Below are 27,376 nucleotides of genomic sequence, written 5' to 3'. Positions count from 1 at the left end.
GAATGAAATTAAATTTTTTGAGTATTTATTTTTATTGAAAATTGATGCTCATAATATTAGTTACATTTTCTAATTGCATGATGAGGTTATAGTGAATTATATGAGAAAGTTCTTATAATATCTTTGCAGAAAGCATTAAGTCTCATATTGTATAAAAATGCGCACCAATAATATCAGTTCAAAAATTGCGCCTCATTTTACACTTACTCCAGCATTATGAAGAGTTTACTTATTGTATAACTTTGTAGGAAATATAAAACTTCGGGAAATTAAATATTGTAACCAAATCTATACAATAATTAAAGTACTCAATTGTCAATGCAACCGTAGGCTAATTGGATGTTGCAAAGATATTGCACGTATTTGACTATAATATTGCAACTTATTAATTGTTACATGAATTTAATAGTTATTTTGAATTTAATTTGTAGACAACCATAATTATATCGATGAAAGTCAATTATTCATTCAATCGCTGCCGAAAGATCACTTTACAGGCATACATTATAAGTGCATCAGATTTGCTGATTTTTAATTTATAGAAGTTATGCATCATGCGCCAAATAGACAAAAATTAAGCGCAAAAATTTCTCACAATACCCACAAATTTTGGTAAAAAAACATATTTATTGTCTGGAAAAGGTATTGAAAATAAGTTGAAGGAAGATTGGTATCAGTATTTACACGAAACAAGCTCTCTTAAATCCAAGCTTGACTATTTAACACGTATAAACAAAACTTCGAATTTGATGCAGACGCTTGACGCAGTGTTATATTTTAATTAATTCAAACTTTTGCATAAACATCACTTTGAAAATTTATCAGCGGAAGAAATGTAAGGAATCGGCGGATGAATAATATTTGTTGAGAATTTTTCTTAAAAAATATCGAACAAAGCTCAATCAAAATGCCTCATGGCTTCCAAACGAGACGTAATCTAATTATAGTTGTACTCTGTGTTAATTCGTAAAATTTTATCACGGAATTTATTTTTCTAATAAAAAATGCACTGAATAATTCAGTGTGTCAGTGAAATGATGATGCTCATAACATTAGTCACAAAAACAATTCTCGGACTTCTCCACAGAACCCAACACTTTAGCTTGTCATTCCTCTTATCTTATTCAGTGCTAATTAACAGTTCTAAAAATTATCTTGTAGCATTCGTAGGCCATCATGATTTTTGCGATTATTCGAATTGAAGATTTTTGTTTGTATCGAAAACTTTGATTTTTTAAAGAAATTAAATGACACTAGACGAGCTGGAGATGGATAAACTCGATGCAAACAATAATCAGTCAAAAAGAATCAACTACATAAAGAATCAACTATATTCGCGTGTCGATACAGTTGCAACTTAACTAGTTTTCCTTCAATATGGTGCGTTAAGTGCATTAAATTGGGGTTGCATTATATGAAAAATATAAAAGTTTACTGGAATCTTATATAAAACGGTGTGTGAATAATTTTCATTCGATGTAGAGTTTTAAATATTGTAATAATGGCAGCTGGGCAAAAAATTATGCGATATATTTTTATCCCGAAAATTATTTGCAGACGTTTTCACACCAATTTACTAGCGGCAAAAACTTGCTTACAGCAAGACGACAGCCCTTCTAGGCTTACGTTAGCAGAGGTTGTTGCGGACGCACGTGTGTCAGCAAATTTTTGTTTGCGTTATTATTTTTACAAACACTTATTCAGCGAATGCAACTCTTTTATTTCTCTCGATCAAAAAGCACCAAAAGCATGTGCAGCATTTATTTTACTAGATACATATACATGGGTCGCTAAAATAGGCATGCCGCAGGTGGACCTAGCTGTGGTTGCTCCATGTTCATGCTTACCTCGCTTGGCGTCGGCTCGCTTTAAACTGGGCAATAAATTTTAAGCGTTAATTTTATTTAAATTTTATTTAGTTTTAAGCGATAATTCATCCATCACAATATTGCGTTTTTTACGTCTACTCGAACAGTACAATTCTGCACTTCTCGGAAAACTCGACTGAATTACAGTCATTTCATGATTATAGTTTTCATTACGCTTGTTCGACTTGAACGGTTTAGACATAAGGTTGAAACAAATATAACTCAGTACTCACTGAGTGACAGAGAGCGCATTTTCTCGTCGACGAAAACGTGAAGTCACGGACGGACGGAGGAACAGGCGGACATGACGAGCGCAATAGCACCTTTTTCCATAAATAAGAAAATGCGTCAAAAACTGGTTATAAACAAGTCAGCCAGTCTGTCATTTGGACGAATGTTGAGTTTCGACGAACGTCCTGCACAGAAGAGACTTATTTCATCCTCGTGTTTATCGACGAACGTCCTGCACAGAAGAGACTTATTATTTTCATCCTCGTCTTTATCGGCGAACGTCATGCACAGAAGAGACTTATTATTTTCATCCTCGTGTTTATCGACGACTGCCGAATCAACGATTGCGAAGAAGAATACACGTAGCATCCTCGCCTTCTCCTCACATAGCCGTGATTGAGGATCTACGACGACTGCACCCAACGGCAACAGCCAGGCCGCCCTCGGATTCGCCAAGGGACTTTTCTTCTACTGCACAACCCGGTGATGTACCAATGTGGAAATTGATTGAGATACTAGCATTTCCGTGTAAACACCTTTATTTATTTCTCGCTGCATAGTTTCAATCAACAATTGCGGGCCTGCAAGTAATTGTGTCTAGTTCTATTGTCTCATGCCCAGCTCTGTATAGGATAGGATTTCTTTCTGAAAGTGGGCCTGTGTGCTAGTCATTTTCGTACCGTTCCTCGCTCTGTAACTAGGCGTAGGATCATCATCATCATATCTTGCCTTTTAGTATATGAAGTTTGGGATAATTATTTGTGTCATTCTCTTTGTCAAGTCATAACTGCCAGTGTGAGAACTCCTTATACGTGTCCTAAGTATACACTCGGCGAACCCTGACAGTAGACAAGTTAATTAAAAACTCTACCGAGAGTAGTTATGTTATCGGATTGATCACGAAAAGTACTATGTTGAGGTCAAATAGAGGAGATCGAGGGAAAAGCTCATCCATGCGATTGATAAAACTACCATAGGCTTTGAAACATACGGTTTGATCTTAATAACTATAAATACATATTCTCGTAACAACTTATATCTATATCAAGCATACGTAGTTTCATCACTAGGTAAAATACGTAGTCTATTCAAGTGGTCAGTCAACCGAAGTAAGTAGTCAAGTAAGTCAACCGAAGGCCCGTAATTTGAATCTGGACAAAGTTAAATTTGTCACAATGTGCAACATGATACAAATTAATTCCCAGATTCAGCTCTTACTGTTCAGAATTATATCCTTATGTACTAAATTTGCAGGCACTAGACTGCAAATTTTATTCACTTGTTGAAAATGTATATTCCATGTAACAAGTGATGAAATAGTGATGACATAAATCTAAATCATCAACTTTTAATTGGAAACAAATTTACCCATAGCTTGTATTTACGTAAATTTATCATATAAAATCAATGTAATCAATATGCAAACTGGACTTATTTACTTTTTACTATAAGTTGATACCCTAAAACGGAAATCTACTATAAGGTGAAAACTTTACATTAATTATCTCACTGGTCATTGAAATTCATCTTCAGGCACTCGCCGGCTGCTAGGTCAACCTTCGCGTTGGAGCAAATTTCACTTGTGTTCCAATAGCTATTCAAATTAGGAGGAATTCTCCTTATGACGCTAATCGAAGACATCACAGCTTTGGGAACACGCGCTAATTGTAGAATTATAATATCAGACTCGGGATTGTTTCGAATATATAGGGTAACATATGAGCCGCAATCTCAAAGTGACGATTTCTTTCACAAGAATATTTGCTTTCATACACAAATGGAAAAAATAATGAGCCGTGTGACAATTTCTCCGTTCATCAATACAGTAGTCATCCATTAAAGAATTTGGGATTACCTTATCGATGTCATTATCGAAGTTTGATATCATCTGCGAATCAGAAGGCAGATCCTTCTTAGTTTCATTTCTATGGAATTCGAATCCGTGCTTTTGTCTTATGGGCTACAGAAAGAGAAAGGATTTTGAAAGCGCGGATACCAAGTGAGAGATATATGTGGACCAGGATCTCACTTGCGTCCAAACGAAGATCAGCTTTTTAGGATGTCGATGTGTTGAAAAAGTCTCTTCTATCTAATTTTGTTCTCCAGTCGTGTGAGGTTTTTCGGGCAGTGATCGTGCTTTGGATGAACTGGAGAAAATATTTTAAAGTCATGATTATGAAAGAGACAAATATACCACGAATTAAACATCAGAACCACGGTAAACAGTCCAATGTTCGAGGTGTGTTTTTAAAGTAAGTCTCGTTTTCTAAACAACGCGGTCGCAGCGCCGCGGTTGCCGTTTAGCGCGTGCCCGCCGTGTTGCTATATTTATTGGGAAGCCAATTAGACGCCATCACGGAACCATCCGATCGAGTATACAAATGTTTTCGTGATGTTAACAGGCCTCAACATATTGAGTATCCCGCCAACTGCGAGGTACGTGTTTCAATACGGTTTCTCTGTGCTGAAGGTATATATATAGTCAGTTTACATTCATTGCCAAATCAGTGAAGTGTACGCTGAAAACCATAATAACTGATGGAATAGAGCGGAAGCGGATTATGGCCTGTATAAAAATGACCGCAGAAATATTCATGATGAGTAATTTTTATCTGATGTAATCATGACTTTATCTGATTCAAAAAGTGGACCCACTTCGTACCTCATCATCAATGTACGGCTATTATATGGGAAGCATCAAGCACAATTTGTCTTCCTCTGTTAAAGTAATAGGATTTTCTTAAAATTTCTCGATGAAAAAAATTCAATAAAAAGAATCAATTAGAAGGTTATATTGTATAATTTTTAAACTTAATTGAATGGATATATTATTTGTCAATTTTTGTTTAATTATTACCTAAAGTTTTATTCCAATAACATGATATACCGATAACGTGATAGACCAGAATTTTTGGAAGCTACGTTATTAATTGCAAGCAGGGATCATGTCAGTTCATGGGCATGTTAGGTCTCCGGCAGGCAACCACAACTGCTTAATATTACGATTTGTTTTATACCTGGAAAATTCTCCAATTGGTCCGGCCTGTGGTGCGGAGCAAAAGAAGTCCTTGTACTATACACAAAGCTAAGCTATAGCAATAGTTAGGCTTTGATTCTGGTTGATATATAAACTGTTGTCATTTTATTTCAAACGTCATGCCATGGCTTTCTTCAAATTCTTTTAAGCACTCACAATTTGGTATTATTATGTGTACGATATTTGATCTGTTACATTCTTTTTTTTTGGTATGTTATTTCTTTAATTCTTGTTGAACGATTTGGCACGCCCGCCAATTTCAATTTACTGTATTTACAAAAGTGTTTCAAAAGAGAGCTATAATCATATAAGCACTTTATTTCTTAGCGAATGAATATTGGATTTCACTTAAACACGCCGTACAGCTCCTGAACTTTACTTTTTTACTTTACCTTACTTAAACATTTTTTTCTCTACCTTCGCTTAATAACTTAAAATTTTGAAAGCCAAAGTTGTCAATACTTGAACCGTAGCAACATTTGAATTTTTGAAAAATGGCGTCATTTGAATATTTGAGCTCACCCACTATGTGTTATCGAAGTCTTCCCTCGATCACTCAGTCCTGCATGTGTGCTGGAATTTAGCAATCCCATTCAATTGATTTGCGTGAAGGGGCGTAAAATTGGTCTCGCTTTGTTTATGGTTTAAATAACTTACAAGATTAGACGTTCTGAAAAGGTATCCAGATACAAAAATTCAGCAAAAATAATTTATTTTGAAGTTGATGAAGGTAAATATGTATAAATGTTTTTGACACATACTGATAATCGCGAACGTTATTAGTAATAAATTCACGCAAAAAAAGTACGATAGAAGTAAAGTTCTCAGTCTCAATGAAAATAAATCTCTCAAACTAAATTGTTTTTGGCAGCTCTGATTTACAGAGTATGTTCAGTGATTGGATTTCTCATGTCGTTCCATACTATTCAAAATTATGTTGTTGAACGCTCAAAATGCTCGAATTTTCTCCGACTAGTATATTTGGGTGTGACCTTCCACGACTTTGTTCGAACCATGGTTGAACTAGTATATAAGGTTGACCCATGGTTGAACTACCTATGAGAAGCTCATTTTTGCGGATGCAGTTCAACCATGGTTCGGACTATCTACAGCATTACCTCAATTCGACTTGAACGTAATAAATTTTCCATGTCTAAAAATCTAGTGAGCATCCATGGATTATTTATGAATCACAACGCATTTACTTTTCTGCATGAATTTACCGCATTGTGCCTGAGCTTTGCTTGAATCTTGAATTAACGTTTTGATTTTATTTAACAAATGGTTATTCGTGATACTTCGTCGTTGATATTTATTTTGAAAGTCGATGTTATCATACAGGTATTGATGTTCGATATAAGATATAATAATCCCTCGATAAATATCTATGAGAAAAATCATTTGCTGATCCTCACAGGTTCGCGGGTTACTGAGGAGTTTTTATAAAAGTAATATTAATTTTTATGGAATTATAAATATTTTAAAACTTTAACTTTAAATATTTAAACTATATTCCTTTATAAACCTTCGAAAAAATTAATTATTGCCGAAAACATACAATATAAATACTTGAAAAAGCGCTATCAGTCGATAAATTCTACTTATTATACGTAACCCCAGATCCGGTGAGGGACTACGGTACTATCAGTTAATATAGTAATTAGTAATGCAGTAAGAGCATAACTCTACAATAGCATTAACAATCTAACTGCATTACGTTGGAACAATCAAGCAGCCCATACGAAATTATCAGCAACAGAGGTGCTGATACGTAGAAACCCAGAAAATTAACTGATGATTATATAGGTACAAAATTGAATAATACGATTTCATGTAATTTCCATCCTCATTTTGTACGGTTTAGTTTCTAAATAAAGCGTCTCATATTATCATCATTAAAGTTAACTTACAAATTTTTGTACTTGGCTTGAATGTTCTACATGCATCGCATTAATCAGGGTGAAATTTGTTTAAATTTTCTCGATAATAAAAAAGCGCTCATTCGAGTCCGCATGATTTTCCTCGTTATTGCTGTGTGCGAATTGGGAACCTTCAGCACTCAGCAGTTGCACTGAGAAAAAACACATGTCCTCTTGACTACTACAAATACCACTTTACTTAAGCCTTTTAGGACCGAAAAGATACGTTCTTTTTGTTATTATTGAACACTGAATCATTACCCGCAAGTCGCAGAAGTGCTGCTATCTTGGCTGCATCCTGCAAGCGACTCGGTAGCAACCGTAGCCAGGCTGAGCACTGCAGCCATGCGGCTTTACTTTTGATTCACTTGCACAATGCTAGTCAGGCTCCGTCACCTTCACACATGTGGCCTTCTTGGAGGCTTGGATGCACAGCATGGCCATGGACATTAGTGTTCCTCGCTTTGCCGTTGAGTGAGGTGTAACTTATCAAGCTGCGTCCCTTAGTAAGTAAAAGGTTCCTAAACGCTGCCTGCACGGCTAAGTTTGAGAACATCAACCTTACACTGCATTTGAATCACTGTTGTGCAAGACAATGCTCGAGTTCTCGTAGATTTAGACATGACAGTTCTGCAATAGTATGCCTAGCCTATAGTGATTGAATGCAATGAAATAAAAAAAAAAATTGTAAGGCTTTTTTGCATTACTGAATGGCCGTGCACTCACTTGCTGTTATAATGAACCTTGAAGAATACTACTGCTAGTGCTAGTAATGACAACCGCGAATCTGTACCAAGTTTGTAACTTCGTAACGGGATTGAGATTCTGAGTTTGCGAATCACAAAATTCAGGGAACACGTTCTAACTCCTACTTTCCAGTCACCATTTAATTGATAAATATTCATAAATGTAGCTAACCGTGTTTCCAAATTTCACTTATGAAGAAACGTTATTTTGTTGCGTGGTGATCTGAAGTTATACCCATGCATAGAATGATAGATTGGCCGTGAGATATAATCATATCACCCAATAGTCAAGTATTCCTGCCTCTAAGCTAAAATAATTTCACTCTCTCGTAGTTCATGAAACATCAAAAGAGACTAACAGTATCTGCATTTAGATATGGTAAGGTGAAGGTTGTTATGAAGTTCTCGCTCTTAGAACAGAAGTATATATCAGCGTGTCCCATTTATTTCAGGCAAACGCTCGCATGTGTTGTGTAAACTTGAGCACAAATTTATAAGGATGAGCTTGTGCTGTTGGTTGTATCAGTGTCGCCTGTGTGTGCTGAATTTTTAATTAAAGCTAGCATCCGTTTGCGGCTCGTGGATACGAGGCTTGGAACAACAGCCTCGTGGAGAGCACAGACAGGCAACTGTTGATCTTGATCTTCAGTCAACGTTGAAGGACAGAAGGGGCGGAGCTTGACTATAATACATTGAGCTCTTGCGTAGTAAAATGAATTACTGATGGGGTGGTGTACCACTCGCAAATTTTATGTATTCACGTATAATATTGTGTAATATTTTTTCAAACATTGCTTGCAAACCTTCTCACCGCTGATTTAGTAGCCCAAATTTAAATTTTTTATATGAAGGAAATGCAGTGTGAAAAATCCTAATAATAAGAATGAAAATAACGAATTCACTCGGAACATTTAATCATTTGTATTATCACTTTTTTATATGTGTACGTTTTTTATAATAAATCTCTTTCAATATCTGTGTATTCGCAACGACTTTTCAGAATGCTAAAAAATAGTTGTATTCAATTCAAACACGAAATATAGCAGCTTTAATGAATACGAAACCGTTATAGCATAACATAGTGATGTCGGCGCTGAAGTGTAGGCCTGATGTGGCCTGTCGCCGATTCTTTTGCATTTCGTGCCTTGTTCATAGATCTAAAATCGTGTCATTTGACCGGATCTTTTCATGACTGACGATAGTTTGAAGTAGCTACTAGACTTCCACCGGGTCCGATATGGTGCTAGGCATTTCAAGTCCGAAAAAATATTTTTCCATAGCTTTATCTAGTCTGTTCTAGAACGCGTTCATACTTGGAGCGCTAACGATGTCATCGGGGAGGCTGTTCCACATGTTGGTGATTCGAAGCGAGAAGAAATGTTATCGCGTGGACAAGTTGCAGCGTAGTTTTTAGCGCATTTTCTCATTTATAGAAAAAATGCACTATTGTGCTCGCCATGTCCGTCTGTCTGTCTGTCCGTCCGTCTGTCCGTGACCTCAAGTTTTCGTCGATGAGAAAATGCGCTCTCTGTCACTCACTGCAGTGAGTACTGAGTTATATTTTTTTATAGTGGTGGCCCCTGGTGTTGGTTCTTGTTTGTTATGTCTGACATTAACACGAAACATAGCTGCTAGCAGTTTTGATGAGTAAAAAGCTGTGATGTTGAACTCAGACACGCAGCATAGCAGCAGCTCAATCGCCGGTTGCTGCGCTTATTGTTCGTATCAAACCTAACTGTTCCTGTAAACTTGGTCAGGCTAGACTCAGGCCAGAGAGTATGAGAGCTTGGGCGCGCCACAGGCAACGAGTCGCCAGCACTAGGTGGAGCAAGCAGCAGCACAGCGACGATTGCTCAATGCTAAAGTTGGGTTGCCAGTTGGCCAGAGAAAACGGCCGAATACGCTCGCAAAAAAAGGCCAAAATCATTTCTTATTCGATAATAATTAGTAAATTCCTAATATACGATGCAACAATACTATTTTTCAGGTTATGCAAACGTCAAAATAAACAGTGAGTTTTATGTCAGCATAGATTTTTGGCGGATAACGTAATTAACATACAGATTAAATTGTCAAGCTTGGCCGGAAAAAGGCCTGCAATCCTGTGCACTGTATGAGCATGACAGCGCACCGACATTCTGATCACGCGCGATCATTTCTCGTCCAGCGCATGCGATGGACAAGAATCCGGTTAAAGAAATGCATCTCGACACATCTACCGCAATAATTTCTCCGTCCCTAGTCGAGTACGTTGGAAAACATTTGGTTGTTGGATTTGTTTCCTTAGTGATTTAAATATTACGGCGTGGAAGCTATTCAACATTCTCTGAATGATCGAAAACAAATTGAACCGCCTTTATAAGGAGCGACTTTGCGTTGCTTAAGAAATACATAGGAGATGAAGTATGCTTAGGAAGATATGTGAAAGACAGAGGTTTATCATTTTAGAATGAATATTCTTATAAGATGACTGAGATACGAGTATCTACCCGCACCTATAACATTCATTTTAACCATTAAAAACTCGGTGCATGTGAAAGTGGCACAAATCAGCTTAACAAATGTCACTCTCTTGGTTAGACCCAACTTTAACGACACACATGACGACATTTATTAAACTTTACAGGAATTTCTGGCCTGTATGACACCTTGTCTTGTGGAATAAAACCTGTTTATGAGAGCGAATAAAAAATTCGCTCTTAGTACTTACCTCCCTGATTCAGGTCCTCTGGAGGTCTTGAATATTACTACATTTCAGTTGGTTCAGTCCTTTCACTAGAGTGAAATGCCCAAAGTTCCATAACCGATCTTTGACATTTATCCAAATACTTTAACGATGTTGGGTGACTTTTATTTAGTAAACATCTATCACTAAGCACGGAAATGCTTCCCGTCCCATTCTATTATATATCAGTCGTTTTAAAATTGTGGAGGGTTGGTTAATTAATTCGTGCAATCCAAATATCAATGAACAAAAACTGACCCTGCATAAAAATTTTATACATTTTCAGCCGATTATCATTTAACCTATGTATAAAATTTCAGCGACCAACAACCAATTTTTAGATTGTTACATATAACGGTTACGGCACGCTAAAATGGCATTACAAGCTGTGAATATTCTGCGATGTTAAGAATCGGCGACAGGCCTATACGGCCTTAAAGAACGATGAAACCGCTATTATTATTATAACACTTATTTCAGTTCTGCTGAGGTAATCGAATTTACAGTCCAGGTTAGACACAAAATACTTCGTATTCGAATCATGATTCACTCAGATTAGAAAAATGTAATGCTGCAATATCGGCACCAATATTTCCTAATATTTATAATCATATTATAAGCTCATTTTATTTTCTTTCCGGCTTTCGTTTGAATTATGGGTCATCGTCTGTCCTTGTGGTGGAATGGCCATCAAGTTTGATCAATTAATTTATTTAACATACAAATTACTACAGACAAAACAATACAAGAAAATATTGTCATTCCCTTAATACTTCTTCGTTTCAAAAGTTCACATGATAATCGAGCAGCAAAATATACGTGCATATTTACTATCTGGCTAAGAATGACAGTAATAAGTGCATCATACTGGTCCAGTTTTGCCTAAACGGTGACTCATTCATAGCTACATCATATGTACGCGCTCCCAGCAGCTGTCCCGTATCAGCTGCACTGCTAAGCAGAGCCTGTGCACTCGTCCCACAAACACAGCCGTGGCAGGGCCGCAGACGCCTCAGCTGCACGGCTCAACAAGCTAAGCAGAGCCTGTGCACTCGTCCCACAAACATAGCCGTGGCAGGGCCGTGTCAGGGCCGTGACGGCTCAGCTGCACGGCTCAACAAGCTAAGCAAAGCCTGTGCACTCGTCCTACAAACATAGCCGTGGCAGGGCCGTGACGCCTCAGCTGCACGGCTCAACAAGCTAAGCAGAGCCTGTGCACTCGTCAGACCACAAAAAAATCGTCATACGAAAAATGGAAGCTTTTCAGGCTTTAGGTTGTCTGATAAATGTAAAATGGTAGTTCAATTACAATTAAACACAATAAAATGTTGCAACTTTCTTAAAAGCTGCCAGTGAGAAGAAAAAGGATTCCACCACGACATACAGGAATTGTAAAAAAGATAACAGATGATGAAGCATGACAATGCATCGAAATAGACAACAGCTCGAAGCTTGAGAGCATCGTTGCTAATGCTACTCACAGGCGCAAGTGTACACTGTACAACGTTGAGCCTCTCAGTAAGGAAGGATCAATTTTAACTTTTATTATTTTCACAGTTGAATATTATTTTACTTATTTCATTAGTGCTAGAGATATTTTTAGTTTTCTGTGCTCAGTAATTTTTCAAGTGTTTTTGCCTAAAAACCGAGACCATTTTCCGACTCGGAGCCCTCTTAATTATGAATCATACAAAATCTAGTCTCGACAAGAATCATTATAATTGTTCTCTGCAAGCCCGTGGCATTTGTTTAAAGCCATGCACATAATTTCACAACGAGCAAAATAGGGAAGAGTTAGTGTCAAGATAATCTTTTTATCAATGCAGTTTCACCCTTCTCTTCTAATTTTTATTTCGTACAGTAACTTTGCGAATTAAATTCTGAGAGCATGCATCGGTAATAAGTAATAAATGACGCAAATGCATGTCAAGAAAAAAGAAATTAATTTTGATGGATCATTAGATGCAACATTTCGTACTGCAAGTAAATGTCTCGTTCAGTCTTTTTTCTCTGTACTTGGAAGCAACTTTATCATCAAAAGCCAAGAATTTTAGTTGTATGCCATAACGTGCGTAGAATTAATAACTTCAAATGAGCGTAAGACGCATTTAGTAATGCAGCTAAAACTTTACTCTCTTCACAATTTATAGAAGCATTCGGCGGTTACAAAAGTATAAATTAATTGTATCAATGATGCAAATATTTAAATGATGAATTTGTAAAATTTATACAAATTAGATTCTATAAGTATTAAAATCACTTGTTTGCTTGAATCGCCAGTTAACCAGGAATTTGAAAGAAAAGAAAATACCACAAAAATTCACCATATCTTTATAAGAGAAAACGTCGTTTTCTCTTATAAATATATGGTGAATTTTTGTGGTATTTTCTTTGCTTTCAAATTCCTAATTAGGTTCTAATCATGCGGCATTGTGCACTCACTCTGCTGGGCGTGACGTATATCAAATAAGGATGAGTCTTCATTTATTCGTCGTTCAAAGTTGTGCATGTTTTGGAAGAAGTAAATTGTTGACATGCACTCAACTTGAAAAAAATCCTAAATCCTCTACTTATAAGGAATGAAAATCCTAAAAATTTCATCTCTGTAATTAATTTTTTCTTTTAACGAACTTCCCTTTCATGTTTGAAGATACGCAGCTACAACATTTTGTTTATATGATGTAAACCATCCAGCACCTGTCTAATTATTTCCCGGACGTGTATTTTACCAAAGCTTCTAGCAAGAAGTCAATGGGGGACAACTTCGTTGCTGTCGTAACGATTGGTTGCTATTCAGTGAGATTTTGTTTAGTCTCGACTTTGGCTTGAATGTTTTGATAGTCTGATAGATACATCTCTTTGCGCATGATGTTTTGTTGATATATCATGTTCTTTGCGCATGATGTTTTTTTTAATGAAAATCAATGGTTGTTTGATCGACAGAAGTTATTTGGGGCCATAAACGATCCGACGTTTCGTCACCATTTACATAGGTCCTGAATATATGGGGGCTATTTGTATAGCTGTAATGTGCGTAGTCCTATTCCATATACCGTACTCGTGTATGAGAAAAGTATAGAGTAATTAATTAATGAAACACTCATTCATGAATGAAACAATTCATTTCTCAGCTATTAAAGATTCACTTGAATTTTTATCAACTATTTTCTACTGTATATTTTAACAAGATTCATGTGGAGACAGCGCTATTTATGGTTGATGAGATCGACACTTAAATTATTTAATAATTACGCTCGAGGGCACATGAAAAATTGCTCGAAAAATGTTACCGGAATGTTTCGATGCAGATCTTTGCGATTAGTAGTATGTTAAACTGATCTTTATTTGCATGTTACCTGACTCCCAATGTGTGGTTCTCCAGGTGAATTCCAGGGGTGATACGTCAAAGATTTGCAGCAAGTATAACATAATAAACTATAGCAGGTTATAGTCCGGCGTTGCCTGGACTTAATGATCTCTGCAATCTTGGAATCTCATTCTCGCAGTACATAATCCGTTTATAATAACTGAAACTAAATTATTCTGATCGAGTAAAGACGATTTTTAACCCTCATTTTACGTAAAAGATAGAATTTACTCACGCATCAATTTATATCATGTTGGTCTCGTTTTAAAGTATGATAGAAACTGTTGTGTCTCTTTTATAGTGAATTCGTATCCATCAATTTAAAATTAAAATTTCAAATCTTGATCCTTAAAAAACACACAAATAAACCCACAAACCTTGTCAATTATATGTGAAATAGTATTTATTTCCATTTCAGCTGGCAAGAAGACGTGAGAGAGCAGCGCTGCCTGGATGTTGGATGAGCCCAAACAATGATTTTGCCTGTAGGTAAAAGTTACGCAGGAGCTTTCGATATTTTTTATTTTGCTCTACCTTTTACTTCACTTTATTATTTCATTTATTTTTTATGTAGTTTTTTCGTTTCGATGAAATGGTATCAGTTATGATTTTTACTTTTTTAATTATTTGTAGTCGGCTTCTTTCACTTCTTGGTAATCTTGGTAATCTTAGAACCTTTTTTAGGACGTAGCAGTCCCAGGCCACGATGGATCGCCGCCTCTTCCACATCAATGGAGTTTTTATCTTGCGATGTATTCAAGACTTCCAATAAATGGCGCTATGAATTTTCTTGTGTAAATTTTGACAGCGACATCAAGCCACGCGCCCCATAAAATTCTTATTCATTAACAGTAATTCCATTAATCTTACTCATCCAACTCAAAATTTGAATAACAGCTAAACTGTCCCCAAAATAATATAAACTCAATTTAGTGGGGATGAATAAAACTTGAGTATTTGTTGAAGTTATTTTAATTATACAACATGTTCGCGATATAATAATTTTATTATTGTTTGAAGTCTCAATAAAAATTTAATAATTCCAAAATATATATATTTTTATGTCATGACTGTTAACATAATGCGATGGTCTCTGTCATAAAAAATTAATAGCCTTTTTAAAAACGATCCCACGTGCCATTGACCTATATGTTGCTTCTTGGAGGTCCTGCAGCTATGTTTTCATATGATGTTGAAGTTTATTGTCTTCCGTGAAATAATGCGTCTAATTAATAACTCAAAAACTTAATAACTCAATAACTCAATAACTCAAAAACTCAATAACTCAAAAACTCAATAACTCAATAACGTGCCACTGAATTATTAGTTTTCGTCATAATTCACCTTCGATGTCATTTGCCAGGAAAACATTACCGAGAAGTGGCTGGCTGCCGGATCCTCACCCATCGACTGGTGTGAGGAGAACTACATTGTTAGCAGCAACATCGCCGAGTTCACCAACACTTTTTCCAACGTTGGCTTCATCATACCACCTCTGTACTTGTGGCAGTCCAGATCATGGCATAGCTATTGTCGCCTGGTCTCCATTGGACCTTTCGTTTTCTATTCACTAATGATGTTTACGGGTATCTTCAGTGTATACTTCCATGCTTCTTTATCTTTCTTGGGACAACTTTTGGACGAAGTCAGCATACTCTGGCTGACTCCTATTGGCTACGCTTTTTTCACTCCAAAGAAGTACAGGCCGCCTTTTTTGTCCGACGCTACTTCCATGGTATTAAGTGTTATAGTATCAGTACTTTTAACAGCTTGTTGGTTTATAGACCCAGCCTTGAACACAGTGTGGATGTTCCCTATGCTAATCCCTGTCTTCCTTATAGGCTATCGTGAACTGCCAACCCTCAGCAAGGGGGCACCTTTGACTCATGGATTGTTAGCGTCAGTTTTCGGTTTCATATCTGTTACTTGTTGGTTGAGCGATCGATTTATGTGTAACCATATTCTAAACGCTGGCTTTCCCGGTCTGCACTTCATCTGGCATCTGTCTATCTGCCTGTGTTCGCATCACGGCATAACTGTTCTGGCTTACATTAAGGCTGTGTCTGACGCACCTCAACTCAGGACCACTTTCAGACGGGCTCCAAATTTACCATTCGGTTTCCCATTTATTCACTGTCAAGTGAAAACTTCTTAATTGTAATTCAAAATAATGCAGGCACGTAGAAAATCCGATAATCAGCAAACTCTTGGACTTAAATTTAACAATGTTTCAAGTTAATAGTTGATTTTAAATGGGAAATGATTTATTTGCATTATTTGTTTTATTATGAGTTTGTTATATGCTTGTCATGGTATTAAGTTGTTAAATATTTTATGCTCATGTTTAACAAGGTCTTGTCTGTGTTCGAAGAAAATAAATTATTAATTAAATATTTTCAGGAGAATAGACGAAAAGATTACCTTCTTACTAGCACTTCGCAGTGAAAGGTATCTTAAACTAGAGGTGATACACTAAACCTTAAAGAAGGAAATGACTTTCGTTGTCTTGTGCCACGGCAGTTTGTACTTGTATGTGTAACTCAAGTGTCGTTATTGATCTTAAGGTGATGTGAATATTCTTGGGACATTATCACCACGTTCATTACGTTTTATTATCATGTTCACTGTGTTATATCATCATGTTCATTACCTTTTCTGATCCATGCTGACTTCAAGTGTAACGTTTGCTTTGGTTTCCTCCTGTAAGAGTACAAATTGAAAAGCAATTCCAAAGGAATTATTGGAATTCACTACGTTAAAAATTCTTACCTTGTCAGTTCACTCTACGTAATGAAGAACATAAAATTTTAATGAGCCGTTTACAGCTGATTAATTTCAACTTTTACATGTGCGCCAATGAAATTTACGTCTTCTTCCAATAAAATAATTATATATACTTCTGAACTTATTAATTACTATATATTATTATTATTGTTGTTCAATTCCGGGAAACACTTTTCCATCTCTACGATAATACGTAGTTGATTCGTGCAGAAGTAAAAATTTATAAAATTATTACTGAAATCTACCCAGCTTTCGGAAATTTAATTTCAATCATGAGAGATAAATTAACTATTTTAAAATATCATCAGAATTAATTTAAATCAAACTATAATTCTAACAATTCCAGCAATCTGCTTATGAGCCTGCATATCGACTTTAATATTATTCTAAATTCTCTTCAATATATTCAAACTAGCCAAAAAAAATGCAAAAAAGGCACTGGTGTAAATTAGCAGACATGAATGATCCTGAAGCTTACATGTTGAGTTGTTGTGAATACAGTGTACATAGTTGTCCAGATTTTATACTAGCTGTGCAACATTTCAGATTGTTAGCGCATTTCTCATTTGTGGAAAAAGAGAAAAAAGAGGTGCTATTTGGCTCTTCGTGTCCGTCCGTCTGTCTGTCTATCAGTCTGTCCGTCCGTGATTTCACGTTTTCGTCAACGAGAAAATGCGCTCTCTGTCACTCACTGCAGTGAGCACTGAGTTATATCTTTTTTATATTTTACTCAGGAACATTTGAAGATTTACCGTGCTCAGCATTCGTCGTAGAATAAAACTATTAACAATCTTGCAAGTCATGTCATTCTTCCTGATCGCCAAGCATAATGCGAGTAACGTTATTGACGTTGTCATAGGAACACACTTCATATGTTATATGGTATGTTCTTGCTTCCAAGGCCCTCCCAACAGCTTTCAATTTCACTTTGAAAACTTAACAGTGTCATGTATTGTCTACTATATCATAGACATGATAATGAATATATTCTGCTAGTTCGTAATTAAGTTGGTCCAAAAAATGGATTCTGCTGATCAATATCACTTCTCCTATCATGTCCGCGTACGTTGGTTGTAAAAGGCGATAATCTTGCTTTCCTTGCACGCATAAAATCATTGATGAAAATCCGATAATTCACTTAAGTAGGGTAAAAATGATTAACAAATTACATTTGGGAGCCTATAATGTGTGGTATTGCGTACTCAGCAATAGCAAACCTGTTTCAATCGCTTGAAAGACTCAACCGGCAACTACAGGGGCCACAAAGAAGTCAATATCGTTGAGCATCTGCATGCCGATGCCATCACTGCATCGACCGACAAACTAACTCTCTGGAATATTAAAGTCTAGAGGGTAGACGTTGCATCTTTCACTGTAAGTATGACATCGTTGTCGCGACAACACCTGGCATGTCGCGACACACGGAATGAAGATGTGCAGGTGATACTTAATTGCCAGCAATATTTTTCTGTGCACTCCGGATGATCTTGCTAGCATAAAAGATATTTTTGAAACAGGTCGACCACACTGCTTCCGAAGATGAGATCCAGGATCGAAGATCTAATTGCTTGCCAAATATTTTTCGTGTTTTCCAAAGACCAGCAACTTCGCCCAGAAGGTTTTTTTTATTCCTATTTCAAGCACCTTCTTATGAAAGTAGTTTCTCTACCTTTCAGTAATCAAATATAATGCTCGAAATTGATTTATGCTGAAGCATACACGGGATGTGTCTTGAGTCACTTGAACCCTCGTATTGAATGAGTTTGTAGCATGGATGCAGGGACATCATTCTCATTAAAATACAGAATTAAATCAATAATTTTTGATGGGCATATTAACTGTATGTAAAGATATGTAAGCTGTTTAATTTTCTTTTCTCTACTTTAACTAATATATCTGCTGTGATAAATTTTACAGGTTTGGTACCACGAATACGAGTCACGTACTGAAGAAATTTGGGAAACAGTTAATGAGCTAGACAGACGGGAGTTCGACCTATAGAGCCTAACGTTCTCTATTTTATAGATGCAGATCCTTCATTTATTATTTGAAATAGGTTTCATTTCTAATTTAATTCTGAATGATACAGTCTATCCCTCGGGTCGTGTTTCATTCAAACCTTGCTCAGTCAGTGAATATTTGAAGCAGAAAAGTGAACGAGGCCGAACGTGCTCTTGCCACAATGATGCCTCATAATGGAGGCACCAGAGTGTGATGTCATTTCGCTTAATCCAAGCAAATGTATTCAACACTTTGTTAGGTTCGTGAGGAATTATAGTTTCAGAATTGATTCATATTTCATGTGAAATTAGATTCAATCCCTACTTCAGTTACCGTCAGAAGACAAGTTAACTTTTTGTCCACAGAAAAATTATCCATTGTCAATGCTGTTCGTGTGTGAAGGTCTGACCCGCACCCTCAAAATTCGTTCAGGAAATTAGCAGCTTATATTTTTTTCCAGACCTGCTAAATAATTTCCAACAAATTCGCAACAAATCGATCAATGAATATTATTATATTGCACTATGTTATACTAGCTATTTTATGATATTATAATTATTGTTAAAGCTTCTAAAATTTACGCGTTGAATGATGATGTTGAAATTTACGCGTCATCATTCACACCCCAATTAATCTGATAGTGGACATAATATAAAAGCTTAACTATACTTCAGCTAGACATAGACACATACGTCATTACTCAACTATAATTGCCAGTTAGCTGCACTTGATATGTCGAATGAATGTCACAGTCCAATGAACCTATTGTCTGTGAACCTGCACAAACAGGCTGCCTCTAACAAACCTATGGGAGTGACAGTTGACTATAATGTGAGTATGACTGGAGCATCATAATGTAGATATATTTTGTTAATGCTAAAATAAAATCTTGGAAAATGTAATATAGCACTGTTTGAAATTAAAACTTTGTAATGTTATTAGTACTAATATTAAGTAATATGAACATAATCATCAAGTTTTTTGCTAGCAACAACCCAGTTCACAATTCTCAGCGTTACGGCGTTAGTCTGGGGCATTTTTTCGCATGTATTTTACACGCTGGCGCCGGCCGCCGTTGTAGTCGATAAGTTTCGACCTCGGAACTCACTCGTCTGGCGTGAGGTGCAGTTTGAGATGGGCATTGAGATCTCATTGTGCTCTTAAAAGTTCGCTGAACGATTTTTTAAGGGTAGTGGACATTAAAATTCATACATTTCATAACATTATTGAGCAAGTTACTTAATTAAACCTCACGAACAATAATGTTTAAATGAATGAGGTTTGAAAAAGTAAATTGTTCAATAATGTAATAAAATGTACGAGTTGCTTATTTAAACCTCATGAAGAATAATGAATAAATGAATAAATTCCTCATGCTGATACTCACGCAAGCTCCGAGTTCTAAAAGCTTCTTATCGTTTTCTGCATATTCGTTTAGTTGCAGCCCGTCTCGTTAAAATAGAAATTATTTATCAATGATTTGGCAAAAATTGTTGCATAAATTCAAAGTCAATAGACTTAAGGAATTAATATTATACCATGTGAAATCGATGTCATATTCGTTCCAGGTCAGCGTGGGCCAAATTAAGCGACGTGATGAATTTTTGATTTTGTAAGTTTTTAGCTTAATATTCGGAATCAAAATCCATCATGAAAGTATGATAGTCTGGTATAAATTTGTAAAAAATTAAAATGGGATACACAAGTTGTCTGGCCCGTCATGATATTGAATGTTGCATTCACGTGTCGCATGAAGCTTTAGTTGTTAGCCATGACAAATGTAGGAGTGCAGGATTGTTTTGTTACTCTCCTTGCTTGTGACTATTGATCATGAGAAATGTCCCAGGACATTCCGTCAATATGCCATACAATTATGGCATAGTGTATTCCATTGGAAACTTAATAGTCCAGGAAACCTAGTGAAAAAAGGGGGTCAACCTAGAAGAAATTGCAAAAGAATTTTCTTCATCACTATAACATGCAGAAAGGCCTCAGAAAAGACATATAAAAAATCCTCTAAAATATAATTGGTGGAAAGGCTTCAAATCAGTGATTTTCAAAATGGCCGCCAAAGTAAACTATATGTTGATATGCAGCGGTTTAAATTAGCAGACTGGAACAGCTTTGCTGCCAAAAACCAATTTTTTTAGGCTAATAAATGAAATTATATCTATATTATGAGCTAAATTATATAAACTAAGAAATATTGCAATATTTTGTAATAAAAATACCATTTGTCGATAATTTTATGCTTTTTAAAGTCCGATGAATTCTCAGCGTTTCTTTTTTTTTCTTCTTCTACTGATAAAATTTGGCATAAATGTATATGTCTGATGTAAAATAAGTAGGGAAAAAGTCATTATGCTCAGAAAATCATTAATTATGATGGTCAACTATTTCTAAGATGAAATAAGAGAGCGTCAGCTGTGTAGACAAAAAGATAAAATATCAGACATATGAATAATGAATGGGATAGAAAAACCTTTTTTATTTCAGCTTGCACAATTTTTTTACTTATTTTGGACATAAAATAAAAATGAGAAATTATTATACTGAGATAATTAAGAAGTTATACAAAAAAATCCAGTTATGACGCTTAAGCTATAGAACTAGTAGGTTTTATTAATGTAAAGTTTAACTGTCCATAGTAGGGTAACATGGGGCAAACGGACCACTGCGGTTACCGACCCATAGCGGGTTTCTCGCTAAGTATGGCAGATATATGTCCGTGTTTTCTACCGCCGATCTACAGTTTCACTGGGATGAAGTGTACGGATTTATGTTTTGCTAAGTGTTTGCGTTATTAAGTTATTTGTGAATAACGGTTTTAGCCCAGATAAAATTTTTTTTGCTGCTAAATAAAACTGTTTTCGCTTACTGTAGATGAAGCTTTTGAAATTACTGTGAATTATATTTTGAAGTAATATTTATAGGGATAATTTTGAGTTCAAGTTTAGACAATTAGCTTATAAAATAAAATGTTGACACGATATAAATGGAAATGATACCTAGTGGGGCAACGGGCCCACGCGTGTCACGGGGCAAAGCGCCAATGGTGGGCTCAATACACCTCTGTGAAGTCTTGTGTTATACATCATAAGATTGTCTCAATGATCTTTTCTAAACTATAACTAGCTTTTTGAATTACAAATTACACTTCATATTGCATGATTTTTTGATTTGCTGCTTCTAGGAAACAGGTTCTAGTTTCTAGTTATGCGTATTTGACCCCTTATCGAGTTTTTGACTCTTACCTTGCCAAAAGTTGATTTCAGCCAACAACAATGATGAGTTTTGATGTGTTGATGAGTTTTTATGGTGTTGGCAGAAATCACGATTTAGTACGATTTCTCTGCACATAATATCTGGATTATGGACGAAGCTGGAACGAAGTTTTTTCTGATCAACTAAATATATTTTTCTAGTCAACGATACATTTTTCATGTCAAGGATGAATTTTTTATAGCAAGAGTATATTTTTCCAGTCAAGGATATGTACATTTTAATGTCAATGAAATATTTTTCTTCACGTCAGTGATAGATTTTTTAAGCCGAGAGTATATTTTTTTCAAGTTAAGGATATGATTTTTTAAGTTGTTAATAAATGAATGAATGTCATATTTTTCATTACATTTTTCTTATTTCTAACTGTAAAGTGTTGTATTATCATTTTTAAACGAAAAATAGGCAATTGTAGTGTAGGGACCAAGGGTGGGAACCTTGCCCAAAGCCCATGGGCCCATTGCCCCAGGGGTGGGGCAATGGGCCCATTTTGACACTTTTCATTAAAGTGTTTCATTAAAAATTGAATAACGCTATCGGCGTCTAATTCACATCATACATTTCTCATTAGTTTCCTTTAAACATAACAAAACCACCTCGTATCAATTAAAATTTCATCAAAAATTTAGTTTAAAAAAGGGGGGGGCGCTGCCCCATGTTACCTACTGTGATTATTCTATACAATATATCAACATAGAATGATGTCACCCATCAGGAGTATCAGCATTGGCTACATGCTGCTGAACACTCCTATCCTATGTATCGCCGTTATACCACCACCATTACTGTCTTGAGGTCACTCATCGGAAGAGTCAGAATCACTGTCAAATACTTGACTTGTGTTACTGCACACACCATGGCACTGGCCACATGCTGGTGAATATTCCATATCCCGTTTCCGACAGGCACACCTCCTTGTTAAACAATCTGTTGAACAATTGCATCTCACCATTTCTAGTAGCTTAGATGGGGCAACTTCTCGATCTGTGAGAACAGGCATGCATTGTACATTTCTTATTTCCCATCCCCACTCATCAGGTTTCATTCTGTTGCCAAGCCACTCTTGCACTTGGCAAAATGTCCTCAAACTATGAAACTGGGCAGCTGCTGATGCATGTAGGTGGAAGCACCTGGGGGTCTACAAATGCTTTGCTAACTACAACTTTTCTGTGAAAGTTATTGAATCGAAGTTTGTCCAGAGACTCTCCGGTAGCACGCATGTACAGAAAGACTATTGCAATCTCTCCAGCCACAAACTGTACCCTGGATTTCACCTTCAGACCTCACTCATCTTCTCTCTCAGACCCCAGGATTGAGTTTTGAACACTGTATTCCCAGACAGGTGTCAGCACTAAGTCTTTCTTCTTACCACCATATGTCCCCTGTCCCGCAATAGATACAGTTACTTTTGTAATCAAAGCCGTTTCCCTGCAGTAGACCTCAGTTGGCGTGCTCCATCTTCAGAAGACTCATTAGCTCTTTTTCTGTTTTGGGCTTCAATACTGAATGACCTACAATGGTCCTTGCGACATTGTGTGTGTAATTTTTGTCCAGGCACTACTTTTGTTACAACTTTTCTTCTTTCACTGGCTTTCTGGATACCTTTACAACCCTTGGTACATTCTTCACCTTCTGGGACAGGCCTGCTACAAAGGGCACATATTGGGCAACATCCATCTTGGTGCTACCTGTAAGACATAACGTGATCACCCTCTACCAAGCTTTTGTACAAGCTAGACATTCTGTAACAGTGACTATATAAGCATGTAATAACTGGCGCACAGAGCTGGGAACGAACCCGCGCCTCTCTGCGCCAATCCTGGTAGTCTGAACTTTAACCACTGCGCCACCCTCTCTTGCTGGTCATGTTCTAAAAACTTACACCAGAGAGTCTAGACAATGCTGCCCTCTTACTATAATTAACACACCATTTATGATATAGACACACACACTCACCCTGCATCACACACACACACTCCAGGTGCATGTCTGTATATATTATAGGCATTATTCCACATGCCTATATAATCACAATTTTTCACTTTATGGGTGGCTGTTTTTGCAAAAACTAGATTGCTACCACCTTGGATGAAATTTAGTTATTATTAGTGAATACCCCCTACATGAAAAGATACATACAGTCACAAAAATAACTGTCGGTCATATTTTAAAAATGTGTTATTGGGCTTATTTTGACATTCGGCGGCCATTTTTTTTAAATCTTAAATTTGACACCCTTCCACTACTTGCATTTTAGAGGATTTTTAGTATGTTGTTTCTATTGCCCTTCTGGAGCATTGGTGAAAAAATCATTTCTTTTGCAATTTGTTCCGGGTCAAACCTTATTTTTCCTGGACTATAAATGAAGAAAGCATGTGTCGAGTGTACGATTTGCTTTATGAACATTTGAGAGATAAAGATCGATATATCTGGTAGGAGCGCTTCCGCATTGTGACGGGTACGTGATCAATATGGCTAAATCATTCAACCATGAACGACCTTGGCCGTCTGATTCTGCAACTCTGAACAATTGAAGGATTTGCTAGACCAGCGCCATTACCCCAAGCATTTCAACGTCCTCAATTCGTGTTTATCAACACCATATCTAGAATATCGTAAACTAGAGATAAATAAGCGCAAGTGATTTATTTCCAGATGGAAGAGTCATTGCCAGATAAGTAAATTTAAAACACACTAAAGAACGAGATTGGTTTGCTATTAAAATGTAATCATGTGTAAATTTTCGCGTCAAATTATTTCAAACTGAGTTATTACACAGATATTGTCTAGAAAAAGTACATTGAATAGTCTTCCGTTATTTGCTTTGTATTAAAAAATCAAGTTCCTCATGCAAGCGATAGTAACATAATTACCTGAAATGTGAACATTTATTGCAGGTTTGCAGCAATGGTTGCTACCTTCAGTAACGATTTTCAGATGGTTGATATGGTTCAGTGAACGAATATCGTCTTCCAAATTGAAAAACTTGAATCATAAGGTGTACTAATAATTAACATTCAAAATTGATTTATTTAGCAGCAGATGTACGTATATCATTCATTTATGATGGAAAATTTTTGCTACGTTTTCTGTACAATCAGGCTTGAGCATTTTTTCAAGACAAACTGATTGATTTATCCTTTCAGCAGAAGACGGTTAAGCGTAAACGTTTTTAATTGCAAAAGTGCTCAAACGGAAACATTATAAACAATTTTAACTAAATGTAATGAATGAAAGCAATGACTTGGCATAAAAATAATAAATGGCACCAGAAATGCACCCAAAATATCTCATATAAATCTTATAAATAATGAAGTCCACACTTCTGTTTCCAACTCCTCCTCGATCCATAAATTCTTTTCAAATCACCCTGTAATGTAGAGCCTGTATTAGTTCAAACTGAAAAATTTACTTAGCTGACGATAAAAGTCGTTGTTTATCTATATAATCGTACTTAGCAATTATTTATTGAAATATCAACGATTACAATATTCTTCATTATCTCATCTTCTAATTAAACAGCGTCTGAACCTGTAACCTACTCTCATTTGCATATATCTTTCAAAATTTACTCCGACACTCCAGGGCATGACCCCCAACTCTTGACTAAAGCCTGAAGCGCGTTTTTCCCGGTCACTGTACGAGGTTCTTCAGGTTCAACAAAAACTTGCAGCAGACCAGCAGGTCTTCAGATGCGAAGCTTCGCACTGCTCCCCCCTAGTACAAAACAGAGCCTGGACTGGGGAAAAATAGGCCTGCCGGCAATATGGATTAACCTTGAGGAAGTGAAGATAGAAGTCGCTTTCGGTAGTGATGCATGAAGAGGCATTACAGCTATGGGAATTCATATCTGAAACTATCTTCAAAGTCGAATTAATTAACTTTCCTGATATTTTTCATCCATTATTTGTCATTTAGATTTCTTTAGAGTGCCGTAAAAAAAGCGTCCAGCTAAACATTTCGAGACAAAAATTGAATACATACTTGCAGTGTGAGGCAGAACTTATTGGCAACAGTAACTAAGGTTTTTTAAATCTTTATTTTTCTTTAGTTTTTACAGCTTTTTTGCATTATAATTGATGATTGCTTGAGTGTGAGATGCAGCCAGTCAGCAGAAGTGGCGCCGTTCGTTTTCATACCTTGTTGTGAATGCAAAGCCTGGAAAAAATGTAAACAATTGGATATTCATATGGTAGACTCGACTCGGGACAGTTATGTCATGGACCTGATCTAGTAAGGGCCGAACTTTTTCTATCGTTTCATTGTGTGTTTCCCATTTTTTCTTCTATTTCTTTTTATTTTATCTCTTTTTTTCAAATAATCACCTAGTACAATCGTACCGAAAACGTTTATTTTTTTAACCTTGAAGCACATTTTGGATTGTATCAAATGAAAAAATTCAGTGTCCTTGGTTTTTTACGGTGCCTGAATAGCTCTCATAAACACCGACATTTTGTTTGTTTGCATCGGCTTTCATTGAACGGAATTAGAGTGAATTATTTCTACGTAAACGGTGAAACATTTTTAGATGATTTGTAAAAGGGGCGTTCGCCTGGCAGCATCTCTCACGTCTCCATGCATGGACTCAGATCGTCGGTGAAACTTGTTCAGGTTTTTCAGTGATTATTAATTAAGTGTTTGACAATGGATAAGTGCAAGAAAATTCTAAATTTGAAAGAAAAATTTTCATCACCATTCAACAGCGAACACATCAATGGATTGAATTTAATTTGTGATGTCAGTGCTAGTTGTTATGGAAAAGTGTCATATTTTCCATTAACTTCTGATCGTCTTTCGAAATGTTGAAAAATGACGACTGATATCATCTTTTCTGTGAGATCGCTATAGTCCGGTTATTTGGCATATTGTGATATTGACGATGTAAATATGGAAGCTATATAGATATGTAATATTACGCAATATCTTTACTTAATCAAAATCTTACAGAAGCATTACATTTTCCGAGATTGAAAAAAAGCTTCCCATGACAGGGGACGAAGGGTATATATAATACTGTGCAAATAAACGCAAAAAGCGACACGTGTTAAATGATTCCAGTGAGCTGCACATACCCTGAAGTTAAATTACAACATTTGACTGTAAGTGTAGAATATCATCACCCACACATATTTTTTCCTTTCAATCAATTTAATAGCCCACAAAATAGCTTGGAACAAATTTTGAAAAATCGGGTGACCTTATGCGAGCCTCGACAGAAGTGAGAGAGGTCACGATTAGAGTCAATCTCGAGTGAGTCTATACAATCGAAGTCCCAAAAATTCATTCCCTGAGCTCATAAGGGGAACATCTACTCCAAAAATTATCGCCTAAACTTAATAACCGATCTATCCGAAACTTAGCACACATATGTAAATCACTGAAATAAAAACATTTTGCTCATATACATTTAAAAAAT

General features: G+C 36.3%; 1 long non-coding RNA gene across 1 annotated transcript; it reads left to right on the top strand.

The window, feature by feature from the left end:
* The first annotated feature begins 7,496 nt into the window (after positions 1–7,496).
* On the top strand, positions 7,497–16,934 carry LOC108679671. The gene is made up of 3 exons (XR_007157271.1): positions 7,497–7,561; positions 14,312–14,378; positions 15,257–16,934. It is a non-coding gene; the product is annotated as an uncharacterized LOC108679671 (long non-coding RNA).
* The last annotated feature ends 10,442 nt before the right edge of the window (positions 16,935–27,376 follow it).

The sequence above is a fragment of the Hyalella azteca genome, unplaced genomic scaffold, assembly GCF_000764305.2.
Source record: "Hyalella azteca isolate HAZT.00-mixed unplaced genomic scaffold, Hazt_2.0.2 contig17671, whole genome shotgun sequence".
Lineage (NCBI taxonomy): Eukaryota > Metazoa > Arthropoda > Malacostraca > Amphipoda > Hyalellidae > Hyalella > Hyalella azteca.
This window is presented reverse-complemented; position numbering and strand designations above follow the sequence as displayed.